The sequence below is a fragment of the Sus scrofa genome, chromosome 1 (genome assembly GCF_054392235.1).
Source record: "Sus scrofa isolate SSC_HxYL_T2T_F1_AM1 chromosome 1, Sscrofa_HxYL_maternal_Yorkshire_Landrace_v2.0, whole genome shotgun sequence".
NCBI lineage: Eukaryota > Metazoa > Chordata > Mammalia > Artiodactyla > Suidae > Sus > Sus scrofa.
The window spans coordinates 23,635,440-23,659,273 of record NC_139383.1 but is presented as its reverse complement, the minus strand read 5'-3'; the positions used below and the strand labels follow the sequence as shown (position 1 = coordinate 23,659,273).

Genomic DNA, 23,834 nt, shown 5'->3' with positions numbered 1-23,834 from the left:
CATATTATATATCTTGATTTTGGTGATGGTAATATGACTGTATAACATTTGCTAAAAATCATAGAACTGCATACCTGGAAAGTGAAATTTGTTGTATTGAAATTATACCTCAATAAACTACCTTATGGGGAAAAAGCCTGAAGAATTACAGAAAGGTGAAGAATATGGGAAAAAAAAAATTACCAAGAAATAATCAGCAAACTTGCCTTAGGCCCTAGAAGAACCGTGACCTACCCACCCACACAGCAGGAAACTTTCCAAGGGGATTCACTCTAATACAGGATATCAATGGCAATCACACCATTTGTTAAAGCAGACTTAAGCCTCCTTCCTCTCCATACACAAGAAGCCAGTCAGTAATCTCTGTCAAAAGACACATCTTTTTCTTGGTAGGAACTACAGTTACAACTCATTCATTCTACAAATAGCTATTGAGCACTTAAAAAGTGTCAGCTACTATTTCATGTATTTGCATTTCGGTGGTAAACAACATAGGAAAGGATATTATTTTTAAGCAGCTAAGTTTATGAAGATGGTCTTGGCCAATGAGCTGAGTCTTTATGGAGAATCATCTCCTAATTTTTTCCCCCAAAATAGAAATAACTTTAATGTCTTTATGATAATGCAAACAAGGCAACAAAATTTTATAAGCTTCCAAAGAATCATAAAGAAAAAATTTCTAAGCACGCGTATTTCTACTACTCAGAGGCAGCTCTTGTTACTATTCTAGTACATCATTTAATGTGTGCACACACACACACACACTCATATACTCATTTAACAAAAACAATACCATGTGTATTGGTGATAGAAAGGTAAATATGATAAAGAAAATATAGAAAATATTAATAATCACTGGCTAGGTTAAAGGATATACACTGTGTATTTTTTTAACTTGAAAAATTTCATACCCATTTTGGTAAGTTATGTTTTTTCAAAGAATTTTTCTATTTCATCTAAGTTGGCAAGTTTATTGCTATTCATAATATCCCTACTATTTTTTTCAATCTCTAGGACTCAAAGTGTTTTATCTTTTTCAGTCTTTGGATTGGAAACTTCTCTTCTATAATCTTTAATCCTTCTAGGGTTTATCTACTGCATTATTTTTTCCTTATGTTTCTCTATTCTGTGTTTTAAAATTGATATCTGCTGTTATCTTTATTATTGCATATATTTTATTTACTTAGGCTTAATCTCAATTCTATTTTTCCAGTTTCTTAAGGTGGAAGCTTAAATAACTTTTTAAATCTTCATACTCTTCTAAAAATAACTTTTAAGGGAGTTCTTGTTGTGACTCAGTGGGTTAAGGACCTGACATAGCGTCCATGAGGATGCAAGTTCAATCCCTGGCCTTACTCAGTGGGTTAAGGATCCGGCTTTGCTGTGAGCTGCAGTGTAAACCCCTAGCCTAGGAACTTCCATATGCCATGGGTGCGGCTGTATAAATAAATAAATAATAAAAGTAAGAATAACTTTTAAATCCATAAATTTTTTCTCTGTGCCTCAGCTTCATCCTACCAACTTTGGTTCACTGGGATAATTAAATTTTAAAGTTCTTTTATCTTTTTAGACCCATAGATTAGTTTGAAATTTCTTACTTAATTTCAGTATTTGAGATACTTAAAATGTCATATTGTTTCCTAATTTAGTAAATCTTTATCAGAGAATTTACTCTCTATTATTTAAATCATTTTAACTTTATATAGACTTTATCTCCTCAAATGAAAAGTATTGATATACTTTTACCATTCAATCTCATAATGTATATTTCAGTCACTAGGTATAATGTTAACTGAATATTAGTTCTTGTGGTTTGAGAGCATTATTCAGATATTATTTGTACTTATTGCTTTTATTTATTTATTCTATGAATTACAGAGAAAGGTACTAAAATCACCAATTATGTTTTTAGGTTTCGATATCCCTTCCTTTAGTTTGAAGTTTCTCTTCATGTATTTTGAATTTTCATTAGTTTCTTACTCACTTGAGATTGTGTTATGTCCTTGAAGAACTGACTTTTTACAAGTATGAAATGACTCTCTTTAGCTCTATGAATAATTATTATTTTGAGATCTTCCTATTAGCCATTCCAGCTTTCTTATTCTTAATGATCCCACAGTATATACCTTATATTCCTAAACTTTTAATCTATTTCTCTTTTTAAAAATATTCATCTGTCTTTTATTAACATTGTGCAACTGGGTTTTTACTTATTTCCAGATGGATATGATCTATCTTGGATTTTGGTCAGTTTCTATTAATGTAACTATTGATATACTTCATCCAAATCTTCCCTTTGGCTATTTGTTCTTTATTTTTCTTTCTTTCTTTTTCTTTTCTTTTTTTTTTTTTTTTTTTTTTTTTGTCTTTTTGCCTTTTCTAGAGCCGTACCTACGGTATATGGATGTTCCCAGGCTAGGGGTCTAATTAGAGCTGTAGCAACCAGCCTATGACACAGCCGCAGCAACACGAGATTCGAGCCACATCTGAGACCTACACCACAGCTCACAGCCACGCTGGATTCTTAACCCACTGAGCAAGGCCAGGGATGGAACCTGGTTCAATGGTTAGTAGTCTGGTTCGTTAACCACTGAGCCACGATGGGAGCTCCCTATTTGTTCTTATTTGATTACCCCTTTTATTTTTAATATTCCCCCTTCTCTTACATTTTGGGGGTAATAAATTATTTTTAGTATTTTATTCTAAATCATCATGGAGGGTACTGTAAAGTGTTGCCAAGATCACCTTTTCTGATTGCAGGTATTCATTCCTTGATCTGTCACGACTTGCCTGAGAAAGGCTCATACCAGAATCATTCACCAGGACTTGCCTTTAGCATGAAGGAGCTGCTTTCCCAGGTGTATGTTCTTTCCCAGGGGTAGCCAACACGTAAAAACTGGTTGATGCAGAGGTACAAAGTTCTCCCCATCTTTTTATCTCAATCAAGATATCTCTGAAGTACATATATAGTAATGGTAAAGAGGACCACTCTTTGGTTCCTTTACCCATATATCTTTCAACTGGTATTAGTGTAGCACATCTATTTCCCCTACAATGAGATATTCTTTATGTATTGATTTACTATTTTATTGGTATTTGAAATACAGCTTTTATGTATTAATGTCTAATGTAAATACTTAAAGTACTTTAACTTCATTTACTCCTTTCTGTTTGTATTATTGTTGCTGAAATTTGAAATGCATCTGTTTAAACCACTTAGATGTTATCACTCTCATTTTATTCTAATATTGTTTAGCTTTGTTCTCATATTTCTCTATTTCATTATTTTTTAATTTCTTTGTACATATCTGTGTTTTCATGTGTCACCATTTTCATTTTGCCTGAAGAATATCCTTTCACATATGCTTTAGCGTGTGGATGCTGCAGACAAATTTTCCCAATTAAAATGTATTCATTTCACCTCATTTCTGAAGGCTATTTTTTACTAGTTACACAATTTTAGATTGATAGATATTTTATTTCATTAATTTTAAGACGTGACTCCATTGCCTATTAGATACCACTTAGTCACCTTCTTCATACTTCTTTGGAGTAACACCACTTACAGACTCCAGGTCAATATTAATCTTTGAGTATTCTTAGATACTACCCTTCGAATGCCAGGCATACATTTCTGGTTTTACTTCATCTATTTTATTGTTTGTAATATTGGTCTCTGTAGATTATTAGGGTTATTTAAAAAAAAATCAAATTATGCTATATTGCTTAACTTACAATTTTTACACAGCTTGCTTAATGTATTTTTTCTGCTTGTAATTTTCATTACAATGTTGAATAGAAAGAGTAATGTAAGGTGGGATTTACAGGAATGCATGTCTCTTCCTGACTAAAAGAAAATTCTAAAGTTTCTTCATTTAATAGCATGTTTTATAAAGAATTTTCTTGTTGCCAATTATCAGTTTCAGAAACATCTTGCAGAGTTCTCATTGTAATTCAGCTGGTTAAGAATCCTACATAGTCTCCTTGAGGATGCACGTTTGATCCTTGGCCTTGCTCAGTGGGTTAAGGATCCAGCACTGCTGCAAGCTGAGGCTTAGGTCAGAGATGCAGCTTGGATCCAGCATTACTGTGGCTGTGGCTTAGGCCAGTAGCTGCAGTTCCAATTCAACCCTTACCCTGGGAACTTCCACATGTATACGAGTGGGCATGAAAAGAAAAAGAAAGAAAGAAAGATCTCCCAATGAGTTTAATCCCCCAAAAATACTGAAATACATCAAGTAATATTTATCTGTTAAAATGAATTTTGTTTTTCTCAATTAATCTACTAATACAATACAATTTGTTTTTAACACCGAAGTAAAGGAGTTTTGAATAGCTACTCCTTTCTTTAAATACATTTTATACCAATGATGTGTCTAACATTTTTATGATTATGTTTAATAGATGGTGATTTTTATGCTTATAATATCATACTATCCTCATCTGGCTTCTCATCAGCATATTTCTGAAATTATTTGCGGGGGACTGACACTTTTTCTGTTCTCCCACTATGCGTTATGTTCTTAGATGGGAACTATCTATTGATTATGGTAAAATGCATATTTTAAAAGATCTGAGTCCTTATGGAAACAGTATTTTGAAGAGATTCATTTTTAAGTAGTTTTAATTTATATACAGTGCAATTCACCAGTTTTAAATACACAGTTTTGATAAATATATATAGTCATGTAACCACTACTGTAAACGATGACCTCATAAAGTTACCTCGTTCTCCCTTGCAGTCAATTTCCTCACTCTCTCTGGACTCTAGACACCACTGCTCTGCTTTCTATAAGTTAGCTATTTCTAGAATTTTACATAAACATAATCATATACTATATAGTCTTTTGTGTATGACTAGTCATTTAATATTTTTAAGATTCACCCGTGTTGCTTTGTGCATCAATAGTTTTGTTTTTTGTTTTTTGGTTTTTGGTTTTTTTTAATGCTGGAGAGTATTCAACTTTATACATACACCAGACTTTTTTTTTTTAATCCATTCACTGGATTATAAGTATTTGGGTTGTTTACAATTCTTTACCATTTTGAATAAAAATTCTAGGAATTTTAAAAACTAAGGCTTTGTATGAACAAATGTTTTCATTTATAATTTTGTGTTACATTTGGGTCTATGATATATTTTGAGATGACTTTTGAGTATAGTATGAGATCAGGTTTGTGATTCATATTTTTGTATGTGCTAAGCCCATTGCTTCAGTACACTTTGTTAAAAACACATTTTTTTCCCTATTGAACTAACTTGGCATGCTTGCCCCAAATCAATTCACCACATCTATTTGGGTCTATTTCTAGATTCCCAGTTTTCTTCAATTAATCTGTTTCTCTCCTTATGCCAATGCCATGCTATCATTATTAGTAGAACTCTCTATTAAATCTTGAAATCAAATAATCTAAGTTCTCCAACTTTATTTTCCAAATTTTTATATATTATAGGCCTATTGAATTGTCATATAAATTTATAAACAGTTTGCCAATGTACACAAAAAAGCCTTATGGGATTTTGATTATATCTATAGATGAATTTGTGGAAAATTCAAAAAGGCTGAATATTCCAATTCATGAACACAGTATATTTCTAATTACTTAGATCATCTTTATTTTCTCACAGGAATATTTTGTAGTTGCACTATATAGAACTCGTACATATTTAGTTAAGATCATACCTAAATTTTTTATGATCATATTGTAAATAGTTCTTTTCCTTTTGCAATTTTAAATTATTATTTATTAGCATATAAATATATAATTAACTTCTTAAGTAATGATGTGCTCTTTATAATGCATTGATTCAGACTTCCTATTATTCTAAAACAATAATTTTGTCTTTAAAGTTATAAATACTAATAACTCACTCATTCTAATGTACTAAAATTTGCTGCAGCAGCCAGAGAAAAATAATAAACCGACTTTCTCATCCTTTCTATGTTCATATAACATGATGAATTCAACACATTTTTAAAAATCAGGATGATTATCACAGGAGAACATTAATTTATGCAAATAAATGTTAAGGTGTGATAAATCATGCAAATTAAAATTCACACTACTGAAGAGGATATTAATGAGGGAGAAACAAATTTATCGAAATAAAAATATATAATTTAAGTAGTTTTCAATGAATTTTCTATGTAACAATTTAGAAAAAAATGTTGGAAGTGTGTCAATATTTTTCCATTCATATAATTCTACTTTCAAATGATTTTTTAATATTTGAAACCCAAAAATTAAGTCATTTTCTTAATATAATCCAATTAACTTGTATTAACAAATTTTAAGGCTATGAAGCAAAAACACCAGCCCTCTTCATTTACAGTTAGCTATGAAGTATGTACATATCAGATCCGATGCATTAACAAATAAGTTAATACACATTAAAACTACGGATACCTCTCAAACTTTAATAGCCTAGTTTGTTTTAAAAGCAATTTACATAAGCATTCAAAGACCAAAATTGGTAGTGATCATTCATGAACTGATATTTCGTAAATTATCATAAGGTTAAAATATGCTTTATATGTATATAAATAATTTTATTTATGTTGTAAAATATAAAAGAAAAGCTAAAAGATTTTATCACTTAGAATATAGAAAGAACATTTTATTTTTAAAGTATTTTAAAGTGTCATATAAAAGTTAAAATTTGTGAATATGATTTACTGATTTTTTGTAGCAATTACTTAAAAATTTGCTGCTATGTGACAAGCTTTGATGGATGTTGATAGAAGCACATTAGTAAACCAAACAGAACAGTATTTATCCTCATTGTGTTATATTCTAGTAAGTTACAAAATCAAAATGAAACTTAAAAGCATATTTTAAAAATTGAATTTACTTCACTGAGACATAATTTAAAGTCTAATCTCAAAAGACATGACTGTTTCAATTAATATAATTAAAAGGTTTTTTAAGATAAGTGGGATTTATTAAACGATTTCTTCATATTGAATGAATGACAACTAGACCACTCATTGGTCACACATCCTTTTCTACAACAAGCCCTACTTCAACATATAAGGAATGATTACTTTCAGAGACTTGGCTGACTTTAGTACAAATCATCATCACTAGCCTAAAATCAGGGTAGTTGCAAAAATGCTCTTCCACCAGAGGCTTTGGGGGAGAATCAGTTCTTTGCCTCTTACAGCTTCTGGTGGCTACCATCATACCTTTGTGTTCATCCAATATCTACCCTGTTGGTTAATTGCCTTCTGCGGTGATTGATTTTATGTTTCAACTTGCTAGACCATGATACTCAGATGTTTGGTTAAACACAACTGGAAGTTGCTATGAAGGTATTTGAGTGTGTGTGTGTGTGTCTTTTTGCCGTGTGTGTGTGTGTGTGTGTGTGTGTGTGTGAGTGTGTGTGTGTGTCTTTTTGCCATTTCTTAGGCCGCTCGTGCGGCATATGGAGATTCCCAGGCTAGGGGTCGAATCAGAGCTGTAGCCACCGGCCTATGCCAGAGCCACAGCAATGCAGGATCTGAGCCGTGTCTGCAACCTTCACCACAGCTCATGGCAACGTCGGATCCTTAACCCACTGAGCAAGGGCAGCAAGGGCAGGGATCGAACCCGCAACCTCATGGTTCCTAGTCAGATTCGTTAACCACTGAGCCACGACGGGAACTTCACTATGAAGGTATTTTTAAGAGTAATTTAAGCTGCTTTAAAGATATTTTTAACATTTAAGTCGGTAAATGGGTAAAACAGATGACTTACCATAATGTGGGTGGACATCCTCCAATCAGTTGAAAGCCTTCAGATAAAGACTGGCTTCCCCCAAGGAAGTGATAACTCTGTCAGCAGACTGTCTTCAGGCTCATACTACAACATCAACTGGTTCCTGGATATCTTCAACCTGCCACTGTACTCTGCAGATTTTGGATGTGGCCTTCGAGAGTCAGAGAGAGACAAAAGAAAGGAGAAGGTCTGTTAGTCAGGCAGGGTGTCCCAACTCAAGATTCTTAAATGTATCTGCAAACTGCTTTACTCCTTTATCTGCTGTATAAGACAACATTCACAGGTGGACAAGAAAAGCCTTACTCGTTAAAAAATAGTAACATTTGTCAAATTTAGGTGGAGGTTGAAAACTGATACCTTAGTTCTGCATAAGACATATTTTAATTATAACAGAAGATGTAATAATCTATTCTTCAATCTTTCAGTACTACTGATCTATGTGCCAATTTCTTGATGATTTTAAATATTTTTTATGCTTTTTAAGTTATTCAAAAGGTGACAATATGGAAGATAAAAATACATAGTATGTTTTAAGTATATATGAATAATATTAACAATTATGAATATAAATTTTTCTTGCTCCATCTCATATTACATAATTATTTAAAAAGTTTAAATTGTAATTACATGGACCTAAACAATTACATTAGTTCCAATATATAATAAGATAATTTTAAGGAATGTCTAACAAGCATACATGATTTTTTAAAAAAACAAAACATCTTTTGAATAAGAAAAGGATCCTAAGAGTTCATAGACAAAAAATAGCAGCTAAGTGGTAATGTGTTAGTCAATGAAAAGGAATGGGAAACAATCATCCTGAAGCAAAATCTGAATGGAAAGGGGGTCAGTTAATTGGTAAAGTTGATTAAAATAGCAACACTAAACACAGTAACCCCCTTCATTCTTCACTTGAGAAGCAACCCCTCCCAGCCTGGTAACCAAACAGTTTTAAAAGAGCAAAAGGAGACAAAATGATTGTTTCAGGCCTATTCATTTTGTATATCGCCATTTCTATTAACCAGGTGTTTGAATAAAAATCACTATTTTGCATTTTGTGTATGCATAATGTTCCGCCATAATCATTTCATCTGAAGAGTTAGATTAAATATTTTAATGTTATATTTCTAGATTCAGAACTGTATTAAATATTCTTTTTAATAATTAAGTCAGGTGTTCTTTAATGCATTCATCTTCTTTTTATGCGGCCAAGTAACACTATGCTGTATTTAAAATTCTAATCATTCGTAAAATAGTAGGAGTGCAATAAAAATTTGTTGGTTAGATATAAATCAATCATGATTGTGATTCTTTATTTTCTAAGTACTGTACTGTTTTGTTTTGCTTTGTTTTGTGTTTGTTTGGCTTGTTTTTACTTTTCAAAAAAAACCCTGAAAAATTGCTATTCAATCATATAATAATTTACATATCTTAAAGGAGTTATAAAAGGTTGTTTTTGCAGGATCTTAGGCTAGCGACTTGTAATTGGCATTGCCTAAACAAAAAAGAAAAGAAGAGGGAGCCTTCTGGTAGGCATGAAGTCAGTGTCATTTGCTGTTGGCAGTTCTAATCACAACATTTAAAAATGGAGCTTAATCAAATAAACTGTGATATTTGCAAATTTTGCTGAAAAAAGGAAAACTATTGTTATGTGCTATATACTATTATTTAAATATTCTCAAAAGCAAAGCAAAAGAGGATTTCATGTAGAATAATTAATAACATTATTGCAACAAAAAGTCAATTTATTCCCTCAACAGTAGCATATTTCTAACAAGCCTCTTACTCGGTCCCATAAAAGATTATGAGGAAGATGAGACACAATGATAAGCTTATTCATTACCTCTGAAAAGCTGATCTAAGTAAAACGGATATCTAGATCAAATAATACAATGGATTCACTATATTACACTCCTGTGATTTGTGAGGAAAATTCTACTAAATGTTTTTGTATTAACATTTGAAATAGTTATCCTTAATACTGAAAATAAAACTTCTATTTTTATTAGGTTTCAGATTTAAAAAGTAATATTCAGAGCTCTGTTTAAATTGATATCTGGCAAACAGCCTTTTGCAACTTCTCTTAAATTCGAACCAAAATGTCTATAAAAACAAAAAGAGAGCTGGGTTCTTTACCCCCAAACAAAGACTGCCAGAGCCCATAACCAGAATGGAGTGGGTTTGTCCTGGTTGCTTTAATTTCCATGAGGTTAAATTTTGCAATACAAACTGTGACCTCCTCATGGATTTTCATGTGAAACAAAATAGACCTGCCATCCAGAAAGTAGACAAAAGGCATTCAATCCAGTCTACCTTGCTTTTTCCTTTGGCTGAAAGACTTTCAGTCTTTAATAACCAAACTCTGGGCATTCATCCCTGGCTTCACCTACATACATGTGGTGAAAGGTTAAGTAACCATTCATTCTTTCTGCTTCCATTCAAACAGGGAAACTCAGAAATAACCTGACATAATGAAACAGATTGGAAGAACCGTGAAATGTCTGATAGTGATTCTGGCTTACACATACTCCTTAATTAGAAAGTTAAGTAACTAGAAATGAAGCTAAAGGAAAACCAAAACAGAGAACAATACAGATGAACAGATTTAATGCTGCTATTTGATTTAAAATGGGCTGTGGCTGACTCACTATATTCTGGGGTTTTCTTGTTATTACTCATAAAGGAAAGAGATATATAGGCAACAATGAAGATAAATAATTAGAATCAATGTAAGTCAATGTTTGTTTGGGAAATTTAAAGTTCACATGAAACTTTTCCCTTTTCAATATCTAGTAAATAGGAAACACAAAGCAAACACTATAAACATGATCTTAGAATTAATACTGTACTATTATGAATTAAAAAAAACTGCAACCAAAAGAATAGTCTACCAAGAAAAGTGAGCTATTAAGAAAAATAAGCATCAAAAATTCTAAAATGTGAGATATAATCTAAATCATTCTCATAGTAAAGTTGGAATGGACAGAGTGTTATATTAAATTATTAGAAAATCAAACCAAATGTCACTTAAAATGCAGATAAAAAGATATTAGGGTGAAAACAATGAAAGCAAAAATAACAGATATCAAGGGGAGATAATTGACACTTAAAAAAAGCAATTTTCTCTTATTGATAAGGAATATAAAACTATATAGACCATAAAAGAAAACAAAGAAATATGAAATAAATATTCTAGGCTTTAGAAGAGACATCTCTAAATAGTTTTTAGATTTTCAGATAGTGTCACGATGCTACATAAATTTGATGCCTTTCGTTCCAAAAGGAGAGTAAGTCTTCCTTCATTTAGGACATTTCAATATTTTTCAAAGTACCAAATTTTAGGCAGAACTAACAAAAGCTACCCATTTTATTTACCAAAGGTAAAATTTTGAATTCAAATGTTAAGGGACAAGTTATAATCACAAGAGCTAGGAGGAAATTTACCAGAAGATAATAAGCAGACTAGCCCTAGACCTGTTATCCTAAAGCTTAAAATGAAGACTTATTTAAAGAATATTAAAAAGGAAATTGCGATTCCAGAATTATATATTTTATCAAGTTGTCATTCTCCTATAACAATAACATGTATGAAAAGGCTTAGACTTACCCCCTATTGAAAACCATAATAATTAAAATTAAATATACTTGAAAATAGCCATTTGAACAAGCTGAAATCCTGTATTTCTGAAATAAAGTGGCTTGTGGTTAATATAGATGCTATTTACTTTCAAAATTAAATTAAATGGGAAACAATGTCTATAAAACTAAATAAATATACCAAAATAGCTTTTGAGATGGAAATTTTATAGATCAAAAACATTAAAATAATAATCTATTTAGAATGTGCACTTATGTGCATAAAGTAAAGGAAAATATCATTTAATCTAAAAAAATATAATTTGCAAAAAGAAATACCACATATGTCAGCTACAAATTCTGACCACAAGCCAATTACAAGTAGGATTTAATAATAAAACATTATTATAAACATTTTATTATTATGATTTAATAATAAAACATTAAACCTGAGCTTCTTATAACTTTTACATTTAAAAACATTTTGGGGAGTTCTCTTGTGGCACAATAAGTTAAAGATCCCGTGTGGTCACAGCTTAGGTTGCTGCTGTGGAATGGGTTCAATCCCTGGCCCTGGAACCTCCACATGCCACCAGAGTGACCAAAACAATATATTTTTGCAAATCTATTCAATCAGAAGAAATTGGTAATGGGCTATCTATAAATCAACTTATCAAACATTATAGAAAACTATAGAAACTGGACCTTAGTCCACATATTCATTCTGTAGATTTACTGGTTTACAAAACACTTTAGAGAGTATTCTGTATTCCAACCATCATTCTCAATTTTTCTATACATATTACAGAACAGAATAATACTATCTTACCTGATACAGTGAAAACACTTAAAATAGAAATTATAATTCTGGGTCTAACTTGAGTTAGAACTTGGAAAAATAATGTGGATGTGGTGAAAGGTCAATATCAACTTTTTGCTGATATTGCTTTTCCTTCTTGAAAGTTCACAGAAATGATGATAGGAAAGATTTTCAAATACTATCACAGTATTTTAAATATCTGTTGCCTTGACATTCTATAAGGAAGACAAACCTTTCTTCCATTAGGAAGAGTCAATATAATTGCATTTGAGCTGGAGCTATAATAATAAACCATACATAATCATGATGTTATGTAACTGGTGGACTTTGTAAAATAACCTCTCCGAACTCACTTAAACTTCCTTCATAGGGTGAATTCGAACTTTTTATTTTTGGTCTGTGTTTCTTAGGGCTTTTGTTTTGAGATAAAATAAACTACAAAACAGTGTAAAAGTATCTTTTTTAGTATCAATTTAGTTCTCGTCAATAATAGCACAAAACAATACTTAATACTGTGTTGCATTATATATGTGCAACGTAAACCATTACAACTAATGTGAATGCAAGTCTTCTAGGACCTTGAAACTGTACTAAAAGGTTAGGTAGAATTTGAATAAGACAAAGAGTGTAGGTCATCTACAACAGCAGAACCAAAATCTATAATAAAGACCATAAAGGGTCAAACAAATTTGAACTAATGAAATTGATCCTAGATTTAGGGAAAGAAACTATGTTAGTTATGTGGTGACCATGATAATGCCACCTGAAGACCTCTTACTACAGAATACAAAATTAACCAAGCTGTTGTATGTTGACATCTTTTCCTGTGTTTTTTCAGAATACAAACTACCCATAGGCTATCTTTGCCAATGACTTAGTGTAGAAGGGATATCAAAGTGCAGCTGTACCTGCAAGGCAAAGGAACCCTTTGTCTGCTTTGTCTTCCTTAGTTCAAAGAATCCCTAATGACTTTTCTAAATCTTCTTTAGAGTGCTTAGCAGTCCAGGATGCTTGCACCCAACCGTCTCTCCTACCATATTCACTTGAGGTTGGATTTGCCTTGAGGCCTGTGAGCACTCAAGCCTTCACTGATTATCCTATTTCATTTTGCATAGATATCTCCCCTAATAAAATCCTGGCATATTTAATCCAATCTTAATGCCTGTATCTCAGAGGACAAGAACTAAAAGAGATAAATAGAATACATCATTTTTACAGAAAAAAATTAAATAGTAAGGAATAGAAAATTATTCAATTTATACAATTATTCAAGTTGAGCATTACAATGATGAGATAAGATTCATTTTAACTAATTGAATTTTCATGATAATAACAGTAATACATATTTATTACCGAAAACTTGGAAAACAAAAGAATGAGAAAAGGCCAAAAATATTAACAACAAGAAAGAGTCATCATTAACATTCTGAGGTATTTATTTAGTCTTCTTTTAGATGCACAGTTTTTAAAATGACATTCATAGTAGAAAAATATTTTATTGAAAATATGTTTCAGGATTAGGCTATAGTGAAAAGCATGTAAGGATAATTGGGAAAACTAAATAATGTGCAAGAAGTGAAAGGCTTTATGGTATTGACATTTTAAACTTCATTTAGAAGTTCTAATAATCATTTTATTCCTTATAGAAGATTTGATCATATAATCATAATAGAAATGAAGAAAATTGAAAGATATGAGAAAGGATTGGTAGAAAAATCTTCCATCCTTTGTCTCATGAGCTCTGAGGAATAACTTTGTAATGTATATTAAAATTAATTCCACTCTCGGCTGCCAAGGGGAGGGGAATAGATTCAAGTTCACAGAGCCATGTATCATAGAAGTGTTAGGTGCTCTGTTGGTAAAACAATATTTGTTTCAAAATGTTATATTGTCAGTAACAACAACCAAAAAAGCTCCTATAAGGTATGCTTGAGAAAGAGTTAAAAGTCTAGATTCTTTTGAAGTAATCCTTGACTAGTAATCATGCTATAGATAATGTTCATATTGACTTCCTCAAATGAAAAGAGTCATTCCAATCTTAATATTATGATTGTCTTAGGAATGAATGAAACTAATTACATTCTCTAATCATTATATTCTTTAAATGATTCAGAGAAATTGTATTAGAAACAAAAAAAAGATGGATGATGATAACAACTTTCTGTTCTTTAGATAAAATTGATACATGGTTGAACATTGTAGTTATTGGAAAATTTTACTTTAAAAAGGTAATAATATTTATTAGACTGAATGAAGGATAGTATGAAAATGCAAGTGTCATTAGAACCAGTAAAATTATATGCAATTTTCAGGACAATAAATGCAAATTAGAAAAATCCTAGTGATATATAAATATAGCGTATCTATTCTGTGCAGGTCAGTGTTTTCTTCTCAATCTGATTTGATTCTTTCCTAAATAAGTTTTTTTTTTTTTCTGTCACTTTGACTTTCATCCTTGAAGTGAGAGTCATAAATTTGGGGATGAATTTTAAATCCCCTCAATACTGACATCTATTGAGTCTTCTTTTTGAGAAATGAGCTTGTAGCTTGGAAGCGTAATAACTAAAATAAACGAATCTTGAAAGCCTTTAAAGAGGGTTCTGAAAATTTGGCTTTCTTCAGTGTAGAAATGTCATTCCACTCACTAAGCACAAACAAAGAGTATGAAAAAAATATAGCTTTTTTCCCAACACTCTAGATCTAAACTCTTTATTGTCTAAAAATATGGCATGTTATTGACCTTTCCATTGGTAGTTTCTAGTTTTTCTTACATTAGATTCTTCACTCTGAAATTTTCACAATTTTTAATGTTATTTATCTAGTTTTCCCACATGTAAGCAGAAATACCTCCACAGTTTAACAGAAGGAATTTAACATAAATAACTGATTAAACAAGTGTAGGTAGACCAAAAGATCAAGAAGAGAATCCTGAAGTAACACTAAGATTATAGGTGCAGGACACCAGTTGAACCTCTAAGAGTGGATAAATGTAAAGAAAATGGTGCTGATTCAAGAACCTAGAAACGAACTGGTTCCTTCAGGGTGGAGGTCCAGGTTTTTGAGAATAGAGCCTGCCTCTCTGGCACTGAGACTTCAGAGGATACCTGGAGGGAAGGGTTCTGCAAGATTTCTAGCACTAAATTCTAGATCTGAATATGCTCCTGGGAAGATGTGCCAGTGTTAGGGCAATGCCGTCAGGACTGAAAGCTGCCTCTCTCATCTTGCCTTCAACTCTTTTATTGGCAGGTAGACAAGAAGTAAAGGAGAAATCTAGTTTGTATAGTCCCCGCTCCAATACTGTATAGTAGAATGGAGGAGATAGATTTGGTCTGAAAGACAATCACTTTATCCAATTCCTTAGAATAGCTATTATTATTCACTGTTTAAAGTAATAAAGCATGTAGTTTTTCTGCTCAAGCTTCAGTGAAAAAGATCTTCCTGAGTCACCCTTATTATTTCAAGATTTCCATTAATTTACTCTGGAGCCACTTGACTATCTTTTTACAAATTCATCTTGTTTATTTGTTTATCTTCTTTCTAACTTAAAACAGATGAAAAATGTGGCTCTGTGCCAGGAAATCTGGAAGCATATGCTATATTTTCTGGATATTCTTTTATTTTTCTTGCAAGCAAATACATACCTTCAAGCTTTTATCAATTTGCAAATATCACAAAGTATAAAATTGAGGGCAAAAATAAACTCCATCCAGGGAGAAAAGCTGACTTTGGTGTCTTCTCTTCATTAGGGCCACTCATATTAACTCTGACCTTCAAAATTCTGAATTCACCGGCTTACATCCTGGCATTCAGACGCAACTGGTTTCCTCATTCTTGAACACTGCCTTCCTACACTTATGGTACTTGGAGAATTTTCCTCTTCCATGCCACTCCCTTGAACTTCAGAATTTTCCTTTTTGTGTCTTTCAATCTCTGCATAATCACTCTATTCACAGTCTCTCCTGCATCTCCTTACTCCACTGTAATCCTAGTGGGAGAGACCCATTCACTTCCCACTCACTCAGGCAGGTGTTTAATTGCCTTTTTAGCACTTTCTAGTTGCTATTTTCCTATAATAATTTCTGTCTCGTTCACTCCTACTTGCTAACATATCTATTATCTTATGGAAAATCAGAAAGACAATGATATTTAAATCACCATAATGCTGCTAATGTACATAAAACAATTTGTAACTCTTACCCCAGTCAAAATAAAACTCTTCCTGTTTTCATGGAAAGGAAGCTACATACGTACTACAGATATTGCGTACAGGAGCCCTTAATGGTTGAATTAAAACCAAAACCACAGCAATAAATATTTTGATTTATGTGTATTTTGTAATAGTTTAATAGCAATGACTTAAGCATTTTTCTACTTTACTTACCTAGCCAGTGCTGGTCTAACTTGTTTTTACTTAAAATAGATCTTGACCAGCAAATAAGATTTTAAAACAAAATGGAGAGTAATTTCTTAGTGTGCATATGTTTGTATATATGCTATTTGTCTGAATTGTGTTAATAGTACATATTATACATCTACACCGTCATATTTGCTTTGTATTCATTTTCAGTTTGCTCTGTGCTATGTAGAAGGGTTATAGATTATGATTAACCTATAAATGCATACTAGATACACTAACTTGTTTAATCTTACAAATCACGGTGCTGAACTGTTCTTGGTATTTTAAAGCACCATGCAATATAGCAACCATGAATCATGGGTCATGGTCCAAACAGGCAGAGGGTAAAATACTCAATAAATGTGAAATCTATGCCCCACATGGTAAGTCAGAATTTGTTTCTCCTTCTTCTGGTCACCTATTAATACTTTTAACCACTATTAAACCACTTTTCACTTTTCTGAACTAGATTTTCATTCTTTTGTTTACTAGTATTTCCTGCCATCCTTTTGTGAACACTGAAGACAAGGACTATGGCTGATATTTTTAACCCCCTACAATTTCTAATCAATTTTCATACATATACTCAGTATTTGTGGGCTTTAGTTGCAATAAGACAAGAAGACATGATAAAAATGTTTAGTATTCTTGGTTATTTTTCTGTTTTTATACATGATTTTAGAGGGCTTTACATCAGGCAGTATCTCTAACCACAAAGTTGCTTATTTATTTGGAATAGCTTGATAAGGTAGAAATCATTTAAAATTCTTTATATTGAAAGGAATATTGTTGATCTGTGTAGCTATTTTTTTTAAGACCACAACCATAGCATATGGAAGTTCCCAAGCCAGGTATTGAATCTGAGCTGTAGCAACCTTTATTCCACTGCAAGGGGCTAGGGTTCAAACCCAAGCACCTCCGCAGAAACCTAAGCAGCTGCAGTGGGATTATTAACCCACTATGCCACTGCAGGAACTCTCTGTGTACTTAATTTTATAGTTCCTTATCTTTAACTAAAATGTCCACATTAGGAAAAATATGTGTGTATACCGATAAATGATTAAACTTAAAATCAGAGAGTTTATATAATCAATTCAAGTAATAATAAATAGCAAACTACTAAATGGAGCTTATATGGCCAGGTACTCTTTTGATCACTTTACATAAATGAATTCATTTAATCCTTACGACAACTTTGTTTCCTGTGAGGAAGATATTATTAATATCCCAATTTTGCAGATAAAAAAAAAATATCTCTGGTGGCAAATTTGAATCCAGGTGTCTGGCTTACTAGGCAATGATCTTTTGCATAACATGCCTTCTCTTAAAATGATTGAATTAATTTTCCTATGCTATATAATGTCCAAATTGGAATAAATAGCAGCATTCTATTTATATCTAAGCATTTTAAGTAACCTTCAATTTAGCTCCACTTTCAAATATTCCAAATATGGAAATGGAGTGGGCAGAGGTTAGGAAGGGCATCAGAGAACTAGAGCTTCTCAAACTCCCTCTTCCCTGGTTCTTCTCTTGGGTCCTACTCCCTCAGCAATATTCAGTGAGTGAAAGATTTATGACTTAAATTATGAAAAAAAAAAATCTCTGTGTTCCCAGAAGTCACTAGACTGGGAATTAAGCTTTCCAAATATTTTGCTTTAACTCCCACCTTGCAAAAATACCAATTCTGAATATTAACAAGTCTCCATGAAGAGCATAGACTAGAGCCCAAAAAACAAAAAGGAGAGACAAGTAAGCATATTTATATCCTACAATGAATTCCTGCAGGTTTTAAATGTTTCTATAATTTTCTTTTGTGTAGTAATAAAAACAAATTAAGTTCATGTTGTTTTTATTGACATAGGGCTTAATGGAACTGCCACTTTTCAATAGGGTTTCACGTAGGTGTCCAATTAACTATTCACTTAGACAGGAGGTTACTGCACAAATGTATGTAACCTTACCCCAGACTATTTGTTTAATGTTTCCTGCCATGTGACAGCACTTATCTGATTACCAGCAGAAAGCAAACAAGTCATGATGACCAAAACAGCCCTTCAACCCTTAATGTGTTCTTAAAAAATGATTCTTTGTTTTAGATATAACATGAAACAATAACTATGTTGCACAGTGACTGTATGTGCATATATACTCACTTATGTAGTACAGAGAAAATTAGCATTTGTTATATTTTTCCCATAATAATGATATATTGGAGGAAAAAGTAGATGAGGTTTATATGGAATTTTGCTTATTATTTGAGATGAAAACTGCATTGCTCTTAATGGATGGATACATAATTGAGTAATTAGAATCTGATACATCATTAACACACAATCGTATGTCTTTAGGGAACCTGGATTTTCTTTACTTTTTTTCTTTTCCTTCCTCTCTGTCTCATTCTTTATCTGCCTCCTTCTATCTCTTTATTTATTCTTTTATTTTCTTTATTTTAAAGTATTATATTTCAACATATGCCAAACAGATACATTTGCACCTAATAAATCATGAAATTTTACAAATATTTCTTAGATTGTTGCATTCATTACAAAATACAGAGACTAGAAATTAGTCACAGAAAGTGTCCATATTTATATAAACTACAGAAATCACAGAAAATTATCACTACACATTAAAATTAGTAATATCTTACATATACTTCATTGAATTAAGACAAGAAGCATATAAAGATTTATAGATATAAATTTATGATTAGAATTAACTTTAAATAATTTCTTTAAAGAATCTTGTCTATAGATATGTGTGTGTACATAAATGCATATGTCCATATGTATACTTTTAACTTTTAAGAATTACACAATTAAGTTTGAGCTTATGAGAAATCCTAATATTTTCCAAAAATATAGTGAAGCTTAAGAGTAAAGAGAGGTACTTCATGTTCACTGTCTATCCAGAATTGTTCTGCAGCACAAAGGGGAAAAAAAGAGAAAATCAAAAGGTTAGGAAAGTCTGGGCGAACTCCTGAGACTGAAGCCTGTGCGAAAGCAATTAAAATAGTCTCTAATTTGAAATGTTCACTTGAAAATATAAAGTTTCATATTTTTATTTCATGGGATATTTTAAATTTCATAAACTGTACAAGGAATGCTTTCTGTAGGAATATATTTTCTCATATTAAAGAAGGTGATTTTTTGATAATAGACAAATAGACTCAGGTTTATATTCAGAAATATAACCAGCTGAGCTGTATAAATACCATTATTTAATAAATATAGGTTGCTAATTTTTAACTCTATCACTACCAGTATGGGATATAATCATCATTTTGGCACAAGAATAAATCAGCAATTATAATATCTATATTTTCTTAAAGCTATGTTGAGATCTTCTGCTTGGGATATTCAAGGACTTGTTTAAACTTTAATTGCTTCTTTTAAACTTTTTATTTAGAAATTAATTACTTTTCACAAGAAAGACATAATTTGAATTTTCTCAGAAATAAACAGAATTAAATAGCCTAATATACACTTTCTTTGGAGCTCTCTATTCAAAATTAAGCTTGTTGAAATATATTGTCAGTTCCTTATCTATAAACCCCACAAAAGCATGCTGATTAGTTGTTGATACCATTTAGAGCACAAAGCCAACTTTTAAAAATTCTTTTTGTGAATTTCACTGTGAAACCCTAGAGAATAGTTATTTAAGATGGGATTATTTCAAAACACACATCCTACAAGTCCTCTGTTTTTTTAACATGTTTTTATTATGTAAAATTTTAAAAGATATTTTAAACATATTTAAGTAAGCAGCTATTCAATTATTTTTTAAATGTGTAGTTTAAACATAAACCCCTCTCTTCCACTCTTCTAATTCAAGATGCTACATAGACTTTTAAACAAACAAACAAAATAGAATCTTGATGTTGCATGGGAGTTGAAGACAGGAATCAAAATTAAGGACACTAGTATTAAAAAGTCCAAACAATCTAAAGAGTGACACTAGAAAAGTACATGCAGGTCTAACTTATGTAATGATTGTAAAACTTTATTGACAAATTTTATACAACTTTTATGACAAATATAGACAAATTATAATAAGATTAACATGATTCAAGGCAATAGTACAGGGAAAAAAGTGCTAAAAAATGAGAACTGTGTTGTTTTTCTTCTAAAAATCTAAAAGAATGGAGCTTACAACATAACAGTGCAGTATGGACAGTTGAGATACATAACTGACAATAAGCCTCTCACTATGGACAGATATTAACTGATATATGAAATTTTTACTGGTGTCCTTCTTAGACCAAAATATCTTATGATGAAAGTTCTTGGGAGAGGAGACAGGGATCTTCTTCATGGTGGGAGAGTTACCTTCTAAAAATTAAACAAAATGTCTCAGAAGATAAAGAGCCAGGGATGACAAATATACCACAACAAAAAAATTGTAGCTAAAACAAATCTAGTCAAAAAACGATCTTTCCCCTTGCCCTTTAATTCTTTCCTCTTGTCCAGAAGAAAAAAGGAGAGAAAGTACACCAAGCAGAGTAAGAAACTTGCATTCCATAAACTAGAATTGTGGTGGTAGAAACAGGGCTGAGGATGGGGAACTAGGGAAAAGAAAGGGAACAATTCTGTTTGTAATGAGAGATTGAATTTTAGGTTTTCCTGTATTTGGCTTTTAAATATTTTTCCCAAAGACAAAGTGACTGGAAATACTTTAAGAACTGCTTCAAATATCTTCCATACTTGGGAAAGGAAAAAAAAAAGTTTCTCATTACGGTCACTGGGTTCTACCCATTTAAAGACCCTTTTTATTTTCTGAAGTCATAAGTTAAGTTCAAATGAGTTGTTGCTGGGTTTGTTTTCTGACAACCATTCTCTCTCCTCTCCCTCTCTCTACTCAATTTACCTTGTTTCTGTCCCTCCATGTGTAATACAAAGGCTTCCAGGTGGAGAGGGCAACATTCCTGGACCTAAATATTGTGCACAATCTCATTTATCAGTCACAGTCATGGTTTCAGCCAAAGTTATGTAATCAAAATTGTCTACGATATGAAAAGGGAATGGAATGGCAGTTTCTGGGAAAAAGGCTTTCTCATTTTCTGCACAGAGGTTCAGGGAGATGTATCTCTCTAGATGAGGGTGAGAATGCATGTAGATTCAAGAATATTGAAAGTGATCTTCAAGAGAGCATTAGGACAAAACTGAAACAGCAGAAGGAAAAAATGGTATAATGGGTCTTTAATAACCTTTTTGTTGTGGTACATGTAAACAATGGAGTATTACTCGGCCATAAAATGAATGAAATAATGCCATTTGCATGCAACATGGATGGATCTAAAAATTATCATACTAAGCGAAGTTCTGTGGGGAAAGACAAACATCATAGGATATCACTTATATGTGGAATCTAAAAATAGGATACAAATGAACTTACTTGCAGAACATAAACAGACCCATAGACTATGAAAACAAAGTTATGGTTAACAAAGGGGCACATGGGGGGTGGACTGGGGGCTTGGGACTGTCATATGCACACTGAGGTATATGGAATGATTGGCCAATGGGGACTTGATGTATAGCACAGAGAACTCCACCCAATATTCTGTGATAATCTATGTGGGAAAAGAATCTGAAAGAGAATGGATTCTGTACACGTATAACTGTACAACTGTTGTACAGAAGAAATTAATACAACATTATAAATCAAATACACGTCAATAAATTTTTTTAAAATGGAAAAAAACACCACTTTTGTTGATTTACTGAATGAAATTAACTGTGAGTCCCATCCTAAATCAAGACTTCTCTCTAGTGTGAGCCAATTGCTTCCTTTGACTGAATAGTAAGTCATTTGGGTTACCCTTTTAGTACTTCACAACTTTTTCTTTTTTCCTTTTTTTCTTTTTTTATCAATTATATATATATATATATATAACACACATTTTCTACTGTACAGTATGGTGACCTAGTTACACATACATGTATACATTCTTTTTTCTCACATTACGTGTTCCATCATAAGTGACTAGACAAGAGTTTCCAGTGCTACACAGCAGGATCCCATGCTAGTCCATCCCTAAAGCTACATTCTGCATCTATTTACCCCAAGCTCCCAGTCCCTCCCACTCCCTCCCCTTCCCCCTTGGCAACCACAAGTCTATTCTCCAAGTCCATGAGTTTCTTTTCTGTGGAAAGGTTCATTTGTGCCATATATTAGATTCCAGATATATGTGATATCACATGGTATTTGTTTTTCTCTTGCTGACTGACTTCAGTCAGGATGAGAGTCTCTAGTTCCATCTAATTTCATAATTAGGTATCTCATGGTAGGTTAGATTTGCATTTCTCTAATAATCAGGGATGTTGAGCATTGTTTCAAGTACTTGTCGGCCATCTGTACATCTTCCTTGGAGAAATGTCTATTCAGGTCCTTTGCCCATTTTTCCATTGGGTTGTTGGCTTTTTTGCTGTTGAGTTGTACAAATTGTTTGTATATTTTGGAGATTAGGCCCTTGTCAGTTACATCATTTGAAAGTATTTTCTCCCATTCTGTAAGTTGTCTTTTTGGTTTCTTTTTGGTTTCCTTTGCTATGCAAAAGCTTGTCAGTTTGATTAGGTCCCATTGGTCTATTTTTGCTTTTGTTTCTTATTGCTTTGGGAGACTGACCTGAGAAAGCATTTGTAAGGTTGATGTCAGAGAATGTTTTGCCTATGTTCTCTTCCAGGAGTTTGATGGTGTCTTGTCTTCTATTTAAGTCTTTCAGCCATTTTGAGTGTATTTTGGTGCGTGGTGTGAGGGAGTGTTCTAGTTTCATGGATTTGCATGCAGCTGTCCAGGTTTCCCAGCAATGCTTGCTGAAAAGACTCTTTTTCCCCTTTTATGTTCTTGCCTCCTTTGTCAAAGATTAATTGACCATAGGTGTCTGGGTTTATTTCTGGCTTCTCTGTTCTGTTCCACTGGTCTGTCTGTCTGTTTTGGTACAGTACCATATTGTCTTGATGACTGTGGCTTTGTAATATTGCCTGAAGTCTGGGAGAGTGATGCCTCCTGCTTGGTTTTTGTTCCTCAGCTTTGCTTTGGCAATTCTGGGTCTTTTGCGGTTCCATAGAAATGTTTAGATTGTTTGTTCTAGTTCTGTGAAAAATGTCATGGGTAATTTGATAGGGATTTCACTGAATCTGGAGATTGCTTTGGGTAGTATGGCCATTTTTACAATATTAAATGTATTGGTTTTTCCAACCCAGGAGCATGGGATATCTTTCCATTTCTTTCCATCTTTAATTTCCTTGATTAATGTTTTATAGTTCACAACTTTTCATACAA

At 32.3% G+C, this 23,834-nt stretch overlaps 1 long non-coding RNA gene across 2 annotated transcripts in view; it reads right to left on the bottom strand.

Moving 5' to 3' along the window:
• LOC106508831 (uncharacterized) overlaps nt 1-23,834 on the bottom strand; it is a 1,163,285-nt gene that overhangs the window by 726,948 nt on the left and 412,503 nt on the right. For both annotated transcript variants that reach the window (XR_014839532.1, XR_014839520.1), the window contains exon 4: nt 7,738-7,909. This is a non-coding gene — a long non-coding RNA (uncharacterized LOC106508831). The remainder of the gene's footprint in view (nt 1-7,737; nt 7,910-23,834) is intronic.